The sequence below is a fragment of the Phasianus colchicus genome, chromosome 10 (assembly GCF_987193195.1).
Source record: "Phasianus colchicus chromosome 10, bPhaCol1.hap1.1, whole genome shotgun sequence".
Lineage (NCBI taxonomy): Eukaryota > Metazoa > Chordata > Aves > Galliformes > Phasianidae > Phasianus > Phasianus colchicus.
In genome coordinates this window covers 9939745-9952163 of record NC_143445.1, presented here as the reverse complement: position 1 = coordinate 9952163, position 12419 = coordinate 9939745, and the positions used below count along the sequence as shown (strand labels likewise).

General features: G+C 40.5%; 1 protein-coding gene across 4 annotated transcripts in view; it reads left to right on the top strand.

The window, feature by feature from the left end:
- The window catches only part of LOC149916599 (uncharacterized), a 135259-nt gene that overhangs the window by 22820 nt on the left and 100020 nt on the right, over nucleotides 1–12419 (top strand). Inside the window, exons 1-3 of one of the 4 annotated variants that reach the window (XR_016469596.1) lie at nucleotides 4190–4211; nucleotides 6717–6804; nucleotides 7418–7467. The gene's annotated coding sequence lies outside the window, so the exon portion shown is untranslated. Of the gene's footprint in view, nucleotides 1–840; nucleotides 4212–6716; nucleotides 6805–7417; nucleotides 7468–12419 lie in introns of those variants that run through there. The other 3 variants (XR_016469593.1, XR_016469592.1, XR_016469594.1) reach the window with 3 other exon arrangements.

Sequence of the window (12419 nt, the reverse complement as noted above, 5' to 3'; positions counted from 1 at the left end):
TTTCTATCTCCCAGCCTTCCTTTCCCACCTCAGCTTCCAAGTGCCCAAATTCTGCTGGTTTTTGCAGCCAGAGCAGTTTAACAGTAGTGGCAACCTGATGTCCCATGCCTCACTCTCCCATAAGTAGGGAGCTGGTGGCATTTCAGTTACAATTTTCAAGTAGGTATGAGCTAACCTTTAAGGAAAAAAAAACAACCAGTCATTGAATTGCTATTGATCTCCTGGGACTGGAGGGTGGGAGGTGTCTGACATTTTGCATTATCTATGGGAGAGGAAGGAATTGGGCTGTTTTTTTCCCACAAGAAATACATCTGTTTTTGAATGCAAAGTACTTTCTTTGCCATGGGACCCAAAACAGTTTTCATTCACTGACTCATGGCCTCTGGAGACTTTTTCCCTGAACTTAGGAAGCAAATGCTTTAGTGATTTGCAGCTGGAAAAGTGACAGCCCAATTAGCTGAAAGTGTTAATTTAAAGATATAGATGTGACCCTGTTTATTGCTATTTTGATTTTCAAGAACAAGTTTCCACCAGCACTGGTCTTTGTTACCTATGGAGTTGCTATAGATTTGATCATAACTGCTGTTGGGTGAGAATCGCAGAGCTTTGTATCAACAACATATGATTTATTCTGTAGTTCTTGAGCAGGAAGCCAAAACATGATTTCATGCTTTCCTGTCTCTCTTTAGGATGCTTTTTATTTTTTTCTCTCTTTTTCCTTTCTCTTTTTATAGTATAAAAATAATGCAAGAATTATTTGCTATTAATTAGATTTGTCTAATTAATGCCTATGTACTTATCAATTGATTAATGCTTAATGATTAATCTTTCTTTCCTAAGAGAAAATCCTGTGAAGGTCCAAGCAGGAAATTTGTCTGGACAGTGTTCAAAGTTGCATCTCAGACTTGCAGAACAAGTACAGGTCAGTTTGGAAGCTCATGGCCTCAGATTGATTCCTAGGATGCTTCCATGTGCTTGGATAGCTTGTTTCTTTTGAAGGATGAAGAACATTCAAACAACTGAAAACTCCTCTCTGTGTCTGTGGAGAGTGTGATGGTTGAGTCCCAGTCTGCCTTATTCTCATGGAAAGTGAGGATGAAGTGGCAAATGTGCTCTGTGTGCTGCTGGTGTCTGTGCAGCCTAAGAGGAACAGCAAGTATGGGACTCTGGCAATTGACAGATATCTAAGCATGTTTTTGTTTCATTGATTGCACAGAGACTGTTCAAGCTTTAGGCAAAACATAAAACAAAACAAAAAAAATACTAAAGAATGCAATATAACAATATTTAGACTCCTTCCACATTGCAAAATCTGCTATAAACTGAGCCATTACTGAATGTGCTCGGCTGCATTCTTTCATACTTAATGTTGTTCTTGTATCTACACACCTTACCAGTTCTTTAAAGTACATTTCCAGTGAAGTGGAAACAAATATTAAAAAAAAAAAAGAACACTTGCAGAGATCAAGTCTCTTGGCTTTTGATCTTAGGTGGTTTCGTCATTTGAATTCTCTGTCATAATGCACCTTCTAAGTTATAGATAAGAAAGGAGATCCCAAAATGGCATGTTGCCATGAAATATTTTTACTGTTAATAGATAATGAAGAGGTAAACCTCTTTAATCCAAAAGTCAAAATGCAACTTCAGATTTCTTATTGAGGAGATGGCATTGTAATTGAGCTTCACGCAGGAGAGGAACAGACAAAGTTTTTGTTATGCTTTTTTTGCATGATGTGTGGCTGTCAGCTGCAGTTGGTTCTTTTGAGAAACATAGTAAAGAATTTTAGCAAGAGGAACCATTTTTTGCTGTTTGCTCACCAAAGTCCAATTTTTTTGTTGGCTTTGTGGAGCTTAGCTTGACCAAGGCTTTGGGAAACTCAGTATGGGAACCTATGAGATTTCATACCCCTAGATATGCAAGGAAGCATATCTACAGGACTGTGCACTGGAGTGGTTTGCATCATCTCTTTTACACTGGTGTGCAGGCTATGGACACACAGTGGTCTGAAATTCTGTGTGGATAGAACTAGCAAGTCAGCACGTTGTGTCTTTGGTGAAGGAGCATCTTTGATTGAAATCTGTTTTTGAAGTAACAACTACTGTATGCAAAGGACCTACTGTAACTGCTGCTACTCAAGGAGTGCATTTTTCATCCTGTCCTCTTGAATTAGCCTCGTGGGCAGGATCTTTGCTCAAACTACTTCCTGCTGATGTTTAACGCTTTCTTCTTTCCATTATTTGCCAGTTTCTAAAAGGAAGTCTCATAACCACTACAGCATTAAGAGTAGACCTTAGAACAATCAGTAGTTTGAGCAACTCTTTCTGTTCCTCCTGCTTTCATGGGATATTATAAAAGTGTCAATCTCTCACTGAGATGCAAACATCTGCCCTAGGTCCATTTCCTGTTGGGCAGTTTGCCAGGAATAACAAATTTAACTTCAGCTCTCAGCTTAAGAAGTCTCACTTCACTGAATAGAGTTCAAGTGCAGTCTATTACCCAGACTGATAGAGGAGTCCTTTGATGTTTGCTTCTGCAGTGGCTTGTACAAGCCAGGGCTTCCTGTAGGAAAAAGAACTGCAGCTGAAGGAAATACTTGATTGATCAGCCAACCTCTTCCTCTCACTTTTGTTTGAGAGTGCCTGAGTGTCCAACATAATTCTGCTGAGACACAAAGAGAGAGGCTGGACCCTGACCTAGCAGATATGGGAATTTTCACAACTGACTTCCACAGAAGGGTCTGATAAACATACACAGATTGACTCCCCTCCTTTCCTAATGTAGCTGCCATTTCAGAGATCTAAAATCCATGGAACGTTTGTGTCCTTCCTGTGGTGGGGGGGAGCAGAGTAGCAGTAGCCATTTCCTACAGCTTCTGTAGGAACTCCTTCAGTTTCCTGCCTGCAGTCTTCTCCTGGGCATCAGTGGATAGCCATGGCTGAGCTTGCCTACGTTTTGTGACATTTAGAGTATAAGCACTACAACTCAGTGCTGAAATGAGCTGAGGAGGCATTGGACTTTGTGCTGCATTTCAGTTGTTTCTTGTAGTCAGAAGTAAATGGCACAGTCTACTCCTCAGTCTCTGGCTGGTGTATAGCACCTTCCACCCAGCTTTTACATGTTGTCATCTCTCTTAGCCCCATCTCAATTTTCAGCCTGAAATTATCCCATTGTGATGGACTCTATGCTGGGGACAGAGGGTGGGGTAGACTGCTTTGTGATATCTAGAGCCTAATGTGGCTGTGGACAGCAAGCAGCGGGAGCTTCCCTCCTATGTTATCAGCCTTTTAATTTCAAATGGCACAAATATCTTACATGGTTTGTATTAACAACAGCGTATTTTGCCTTGGATATTGACAGCTGTCAACTTCCTCCAAAGCAAATATTCTTGCAGAGAGGTGCTAAGATTATTTTCCTAAAGAGATCATCAAGATATGCAATTCTTTTAAGTAATTTCAGGCTATCTGGAGTTGAAGGATCTAAGCAAATGTATTTATTTGGTGTCACAGCAGGCAGTAAGATACAGAACATCTGGAATGTTTCTACTTGTTGTTACTCAAGCAGGAGTTGAGGGATCAAGAGTTGTGCTGCCTGAGATACCCAACTGAGGTCTACGTTTGGCCCATGATTGTCAGCCAAATTTAATGTACTCTCATTATGTTTGCTATTGCATGGTCATGGAGTGGTGAATGTTTTTAGCCCATAAACTTAGGATGCCTTTTTGAGAGGCAGAGCTGCAAAATCTGTAGCTTCAGGGTTGTAAAAAAAGAAGAGCTTTAATCATGATGAATAAGAAAGGGTCTCTGCAACAGACTTCTTAAAGGGGCAAATAGGTCTGTTCTGTTGTGGTGCTCTGTCAGACTGACATATCAAAGTATTTTCCTTGTTTATTTACAAAACTACAGTAATGCATAAATAATAGAGATATTTAAAACCTAGAGCTCATGCTTCTGACTACATGAATTTTAAACATACTGTGTGTGTTAACATTCATTAATGAGTTGGTGTAGTGGAAATGCTGAGTCACGGCCTGAGCCAGTGATTGAACACCTGGTGGGCAGGCAGGGCCAACCCAGGGGAGCTCAGGTGCAGTGTACCAGAGTGATTGGAAGGGAGGAGCCAGATGCACCCCTTCCCAGACTTCATTTAAACACTGGCAGTGAGGTAGGGGGGATCTTGCTGGAGATCCATGCCTGCCTGAGGCCTTCTAAGGGTAAGCAGTTTTTCTTCCTTTGTTTCTCTGTCCATGGCTGCTGTGTTTGGGCTTGTTCTTATTTGCTGCAGCCTAGGATTGTGCTGCTCCACTAGTATCACTGTGTTTTCCATCACGTTATAGTATTACAGCATTGTAATTGGTACTGGCTGAATAGGTCATCTTCTGAGGTAAATGTAATCTCCAGTGATATGTGACCTGTACAGTACTTGAGACGCAGTCACTGCTATCCTAAACCAGGCAACTATTAGGTATTCTCAGTCTGGAAAGAGGTATCAGCAGATCTTGTACAAGAGTTGTTGCAAGATACCCACTGTTTTTTAGTTAGTTGTTATGAACTGTTGTGTTTGTTCTCTAAGCTTTTGTGTTTAAAAGATCCTTTTGTTAGTCTATTGCTCACAGACAGTTGCTTTTACCAGGCCAATGTATGTTCATTTATAGCTCTTCCTGATCTTTGTGACTGAGGCCGCAATGCTTGTGGTGTGAATGCACGTTGCTTTCTTGTCTGTGCTGTTGCTCCTGGGCTCAGTATTGGCTTGAAGAACTCTGTGCTTTAACCAAGGGGGCAGCTAAGCAGTCTGTTCTGAAACTCTACCATTTCAGAAGGAGCTGTGCTAACAGCTCTGTATTAATGATAAGAGAAGTTTTACTCCCCTTCTTACCTCCAGGCCTCACAATTCAGCTATCTCCCTTGAGTTGGATGTGTTGGGTGACTGTCAAACGTTTATTGAGCTGATTCAACTTGCTAACCCTGTGTAACACTGTCACTGTTGGCTGAAAGGAGAATATGAGGAGGGTTGGGGGGAAAACAGCCTTGATTTTGCAATTAGATGTTGCAATACCTGTGGATATTGCATGATTCACAGTGTTGCAAGAGAGTCCCTTGAGCAGAATTCATTCAATTTGCTTTGTAAGAGTTTATCCTAAGTATGGACATTAAAAGTTGTGAAATTACCCATTATTCACTACATGCGGAATAACAAGATATTTTCTAAAATATTTTATGACTGTATATACTGATTGTGTAGAAGCAGCTTCTCTTTCAGCTGTATCCATGCTCAATTTCTGGAATAATTTTGGTCCTGACCACTGTGGCTCAATTGTAAAGCTGAACACCTTAATTAGGTCTGTACAAATGTGTTGGGAACCACTGTTTTCTCCCTTCACGGCTCTGACATTGCAGGCAGTTCTGGGGGATGCTCTGGACAACTGAATAAATCTGGGAATTGTTCTCCCATGTTATCTGATGCTGCTATCCTGCTTTCAGGTTCTAGTCCCCTGCCTCCTCCAGAGAACTACTGAAACTTTTTACAGATAGCCCCAAGAGTGTGACCTGCGTAGGAGACACTGACATTTTCCAATCAGCAGTATTATTTTTAAGCTCTGCTGTGTCATCAGCTGGTCATGTATCCTGTTGCTTCATAGACCCTGCTGCCTACTTGTGCCTGTAGACACAGATAGTACAGTCTACAGGCTTTCAGATGGGGAAAGCAAGAGAGGATAATTCCTCTTTTACTGCTTACCCCTTCCCCTCTTACCAACCCACAGGTCTATTTTGAGCTGGGAATGGAGGCTAATTTCAAAAGGGCAAGCAAAAAGTTACTACAACTGATAATGCCTTCTTGAATGCAGATAGTTCTGTGACCTGACTTCTCTGAATACCTCCTGTAACCCATGGTGCTCCTTTCTCCCCAAATAGCACTTACAGTCCCCGAAATGCTGTCATTTTCCTGGGAATTATTTTGAAAGGAATTGTGGATTTATTTTTTTTCCTGTCGTGCACCCAAGATGTACTTTCTTTGAGAATCCTATGTGCTACACCTGATGTGGGCTGCAGGGGTAACTTTTTTTTTTCACTGTGATAATTTTCTTGCCTTTCCATAGAAATGCTGCCCATCAGCTAGTTTAACATTTGTGCATTCAATTTCTGATCTTAGAGCTCAACACTACTCGTTTCTCAGACTGAGAATAGGTAAGTGATGGTGCCTTAGTAAATGGAAACGTGCTTTTCCCTTCAGGAGATTTGCATTTATTCAATGTGTTTCCTGAAAAAAGACAAAAATGCCTGAAATAAAGATCAGAACTGAAGCAATTTGTTTGTCTGGCTGCAGACTCTCCCTTTCTTTGAAGCGCAGCATGATTGTGTAGTCAGATTGTCAGGTGACTGTCCAAAGTGTGAGGAAACTAATTTTGAATGGATACACTTTAAAAAAAAAAAAAAAGTTGAATTGGCTAACTCAATCATGTTTCCTTGGTTCTACTCATTTAAAAAAAAGTTCTTTCTCATGAAGTCTCTTCTAGATGAAATGTTGGAATGAATTCCATTACGCTTATCTTATGCAGGTAATAAATATTGTAGGACTCCTCTGGAAAAAATTAAGTGATAAAACTCTGCTATCTTTGCCAAGAGTCTCATTTTTTTCACTCAATGAAACACATTCCAGGGTGGTGGAAACCAGAGTTTCTGGTTTGTAGCAAATTTTATTGTTGCTGTTTTTTAATTAGTTTTCAGACTTCAATTTTTAGGATCATCAGGCTTGAAGCAGGAATCCAGGCTCAGCTGGTTTTTGACCTGGAAAAAGTCTGGAACAAGGTATTTCTAATGAACAGCACTTTTCTTGGAAAATTTCTGACAGTGTTAACTCCAATACTTTATACTACTGATGAATTGGATTTGTTATACAAAAGATCTAGACTCTGTCCCAGCTGCTGAAACTTTTTTTCTCTGGGTATGCTCATGAAGAGAAGTGTGCAAGCTCCCCAGCTTTCCCTCTACAATCCACTCTGCACAGTGGTGACTGCAACTAACTGCTAGACTGAAAGTGTAGATTTTGTGGCCAAGTGCCATTGGTGGTAAATATGAAATATACTTACTTTTACACTGAGAAACAAAGCAGCTCTACAGCAATAGGACTCCTAACTGCCAGCATTTCTCAACTGCCATTTTACTTCCATAGTAACTGGGATAAGGCCTTGGGGGGGGGGGGGGGGAAACAAACGTGACAAGGAACATGGCAAAATATGAAGCCCCTTCTCTATAGCAGCAGCTGTTCTCTTCCTACAATTGGCAGTGAGTGAACAGGCATGAAGAGAGCCTGCGACATCTTTGTTCCCAATGTGTAGCTTGGTGATTGATTTCATCTATGAGTAAGGGGCATTTAAGAAATTCCTGCCTCAGCAAATTTTTCTCTTCCCACATTTTTTAGCTTGCATGATGTTGCAGAGCCAGTGTGTATGCTGCCCCAGTTGCATCCCTGTAAGTATCCCTGTGTTCCTAGAATGGTGAGCTGTGGAACTGTGGCTGCCCATTTATCAGCCCTGCGGGGAAAATGTATTCTCACAGCACACCTTGGGCAGCCAGCATAGCCTGAGGGTGTGTAACCTTCCCATCTGTTGGCCAAGTAACAGCGTATCCTGTGACACTCTTATTGATCTCAGTCTGTGTGCTCATTTTTAATTAAAAAAGGAAAGAATATGGTAAAATCACTTGAGTAAAAAAAAAAAGCCCCATACGTGATGAAGGATGGGGAGAGACAGAACTTCTCTGAGAACAAAAGAGGAAAATGAGAGGTCCTGTTCAGGAAGGCTCCTTTTTAGGGAAGTTTGGCTTCTTACTTATCAGTTGCTTTCAGACAGCTGGGAGCATCTTGTGTTTTGCTGAGCATGAGAGGAAATCTAAGCATCTATCACAGAAACTGTAGACTGCACCAGCCAACACCTTTGAATTCAATCTTGAGAACTTTGCTGTGCCAGAACCTCCTCCACGTACCTCTATTGGTACATGCAGTTGCTGGTGAAGGCATTACTTGGAAATTAGTTTTGAGTTTCTGTCTTTTTGATTTCCATTTTGTGGAAATACACCCCTCCTAAATCTTTGAAGAAAGCATGAGAAAAAGGGAAAACTGGATGCAATAGTCATTTTTATTTTATTATTGAATTGTTTGGGTGAGAATGAGGATCATGAAAGTTTTCTGATGATTTGAAAGATTTTAATTTCTTTGGAAAACTCCTTGCAGAAGTGGAAAGTTGTTATTTGTGTTTTTTTTTTTTTTTTGGCTGATACTCGCCACGATATGATGCCAGCTTTCTAACAGGTCTGGTAGACTTGGTTATGTCTGGTGTGTTGCAGGACTGCACTCCTTGATTTGTTTTGCCTTTGTGACAGTCCCAAGCTCTCATTTCGTGTATAAAAGTCTGCACAGAGGTGAAGGCTCAGACATCATGTTGTAGGAGTGCAAATGGAAACTATCTTTGTTTGATTCCCTAGTGCCCGAAGACGTTGTTAGTAGAGTTTGTCAGTGTAACTCCCATTAAGGGTGGCATTTGGAGGCCAGAAAGTATATACGTTATCCAATGTTTAAAATATCCATTTAGCTGCTGGGACTCACCATTTGATCTTGAGCAGGATGCAGAGATGAGTTCTTTTTAAGTGTCAGGTAGTTTGACTTCACTCCTCATTTGCATTTTATAGGGGTACATGTAACCTGAAGAGCAAAAGGAAAGCTTGCCATTTCCTGTAGACTTTTTTACGTAAAACCACTATATATAAAGCTGTTGGATAAAAAAATAAATAAAATAAAAAATTACTGTATTGTTGAGTGCCTGGAAAAAGTCACTTAGACGTTATTTTAGTCCTTGGCAAGACAAAAGTGAGTACTGTTTGTTTAAGAAATCTAGATAGCTGTTTCTGCAATGACTGTCTTAGGACTCTGTACAGAGCCAAGTGTAAGGAATCTGTTCATGGATGGACAGACACTTCAGGTGTGGGTAGGAACTTGTAAAGGTGCAGAAGTATTATGAGCATTTTAACTGGAATTTAATCCAGACAATGTTGAGATAACAGCAGCATAACCCTGTAACCATGTAAGCCTAAAGGTCATTAAGTGATTTTCCTTATACTGCAACAATATGCATCAACAGAGAATTCTCTCTCCTCACCTTCTCAGGTTGTTTAAATTGGTTGAATGGTGTTAAACATATCATTTTTTCAGAGCTTTCATCTTCATGGGAACAGCAGTGTGCTGCTCTTCTTGTGTAGTTTTGGCTATGCCTGCAAAAAAGTTATGAGTGGAGAGTAAAAGAACCTGGAAAAGTCTGAAGATATTCAAATGAGTCAAGCAAAAATATCTTTTGGAAAGAAGAGTTGCTATTCAAAGATTTCATAAGGGAAATACTAAACAGCAATTTTTGTCTTTTCAGGTGACAAAATGATTTTGGTCACCAATTTTGTGCTTAATCTTATATCCCATCACAGAAATGAAAGTTGAAAGAGGCAGCAGCAATAAACTGGGAATTTTGAGCCTTGACATATCCCTAGCAGAAAACAAGTGTCAATAAGGAACAAAATCGTCCCTTTAGTAGGGAAGTTGGTGGCACGGGTCATCTATTTTTGACAAGTCTTTTTCTCTCGTGTCATTTGTTGTTTTTGCTGCTATCTCTAGGAATGATCAAGGAGGCTGATATGTCATTGGAGAGCAGGAAAGGGGTCACACGTGAAGCATGTCTTCTATACTGCTTTTAATTGAATCTTCCCTGCTGCTCTGTCAGGCTGGTGGCTTTTCTGCACAGAATTAGCTGCAGGCAGTGCCTTCAGAGGAGAAGCTAGGTTAGCATGACAGCTTGGCTAGAGGAAGGCAGAAGTCTTGAGATATGGCAGGAGAACTGAAAAAATTGATAAGGGAAAGAAGTTCTGGGAAAAAGACAGAAAACAGATAAATCTGGAGAGGTGAAGGCAGCCATAAAAAGTTAGTAAAATGTACAATGAAGGAAGATGGGACACAGTCTTTCAATGTTTAAAGAACTTTGTTTTTATACATGTGACAGTTATGGCTACATAAGCTGGTCTTCTGAAGCTAGATACATTTCCCAGGAAACTTTTGATCTATTTAAATGCTTTATTTTTATTTTTGGATAGTTTTCAGAGTTCCTGATTTGAAGATCTCGGGCAACCTGTGAGTGCTAGTACTAAGGAAATGTGAAATGCCTAACAATGGTCAGAGAGCATGACTACTTTGTTTAGAGGGACCTACATGTCTCAGTCTGCTTTTAATTTTATGGTTATGGTGAAGGCATGCAGATCTGAAGAAGAATCAGCATCTTTCCTACCTCCTGATGTCATCCTACCTGCGGGGAGGGCAGAAAAGATACAGACCTGTTTCAAATATCCCTCTTCTGGAGCATTCTCTGGGAATCTGTATTGAAAGTATCTTCATATATCTCTTCAACCATGGTTTCACTTCTTCCTTGAATTTTCATTTAATTGTGATGAGTAATTATTACTTACTATTTCTATTTAGTAACTCTTTACATGCTTGGTAGTGAAGGTGAGGATGAGTCTTATTTTACAGGAAAGGTGAGGTTGAAAGAGACAACATAGTGTTGACCCTGTGGTTCTACTCTATCTGACTGGAAGTTTCCACTAGGAAGTGTTCAGAGGTTGTTTGCCCATGGTAGCAGAGGAGTAAATGGTTAGAACAGCTTCCTGCCTTCTGCTTGCCTGCTCATCAAAAGTGGTTATCTGATGTGTTGCAAATCTCATTCCTGATGCAGGACTGTCCTGTCTTGCTGGCTGTGTCCCATCACACGCAGTCAGTCCCTTTGTGCACTTCATTCAGCACTCGGTAGGGGTGAGGTCAGGATACTCCCATGTCAGTTCTGCACCTGAGGAAGTATGGGAGGAAGCATTGTTCCTCACTGCAGAAAAAGGCATGGAGATTTCAGGGCAGTTCTTTAAAATTCTTCTGGTGGTGTTTTTGCTTTGTACCATTCAGGACAGAGCCCAGTTCTCACAGGCAGGAGGGTGAAAGCATTTCTAAGCTTCTCTCTGTCACATCAACTTGTCAGGAGAATCTCTAATAGCTATTTTTTGTTCTCACATTGGTTGAGTCAGATCCATTCCAAATTACTGCTCTGACATTCAAACCTTTCAGGCAGACTGCCAGTTGTAGTACCTTATTTTTCTGTTAGAAAAAGAGGAAAAAAAAAATAAATCACTGACATGTAATTAACAGAGCCAGATTGAATTTGAAATCTGAATGACACCCGTTATTGAATAATGAGCTTGAAATCTTTTGTTACAAGTCTTTTAACACAGCAATGATATGGAAAGAATCAGAGAGGATAGGAACTTGTTTTGTCTGACACCAATCCTGTATGTGGACAAATGCTTTTGTTTGTTGTTTCGCTAAAGGCAGACCTCTACAGGGCACAGAAAGCCTTAGAACATAATGGCAAAGAAAACTGGGTAGGACGGAGTCTATGCAGCAGTAAGACACCGAATGTTCAGAAGTCCCCCAGTTCTGTTTGCAGGTGCTGAGCTGAGACCTCTGCAGGTGCTGCCTGCGTGGCTGTGCTGGCTCCAGAAATGCCACATAGCCTGCTGCTGAGCAGGCTGTGAGCATGGAGCTATGAAGTGTGCTCCTGCAAGTGTGCTTATGCTGGCCATAGAGCTGTCAGACATCTGTGGGATATGTGAGGTCTCTGACCACTGTGCTGCACTTAGCTACAGTAATGGAAGGAGGGGAGAAAAGAGACTAAAATCTTACTTTGCCTTCATGTTGTTGAATTCCTATTGGGTCTGTGTGTATAAATTTTTGTAGAATTGCAACTGTAGATTTCTAGAAGGTAAGCTCTGTCTTGTGTCTGCTTTTATGAAGTACTTATCAACAGCTGGTTTTCTGCCTGCAGAAATTGTTTCTCAGAATACAAAATGTTATAAACAAATGTGTAACTTGTACCTGAATACCAAGCTGTTAATTGTTCTTTTTGGTTAGGAGGGAGGTTTTTATGCCCTAAGATTTCACAATACTGAAAGTTAATAATTGCAGATTAAATTAGAAGCCAAATTAATCTTAAGAAAACAAAATTCAAATGTGATAAAATGGTTTTATATTGTAAGGTTACATGAGGTAAAAGATAATTGTTTAAACTGCCTTTTCATCAATCCCAAGGTATCGGGTTTATCACCTGTAATGCAGGTAAATCTGGAGGGATTCACAGGAGACAGAGGGTATCAGACTAACACTGGAAACATACAAACAAATGTAGATTAGCAGAAATTCTAGGACAGCTCAGATGTTTTAAGAAAGTGTTCTAATGCAATCTGCAAAGATTTTTAACTTTTTTTTAGTGGTAACTGAAAGCTGAAGGGTTTGGGGAAAATGCTGTTTCAGAGCTGTCTCTGTGGGCAGTCAGAAGAATGTTCTTTAG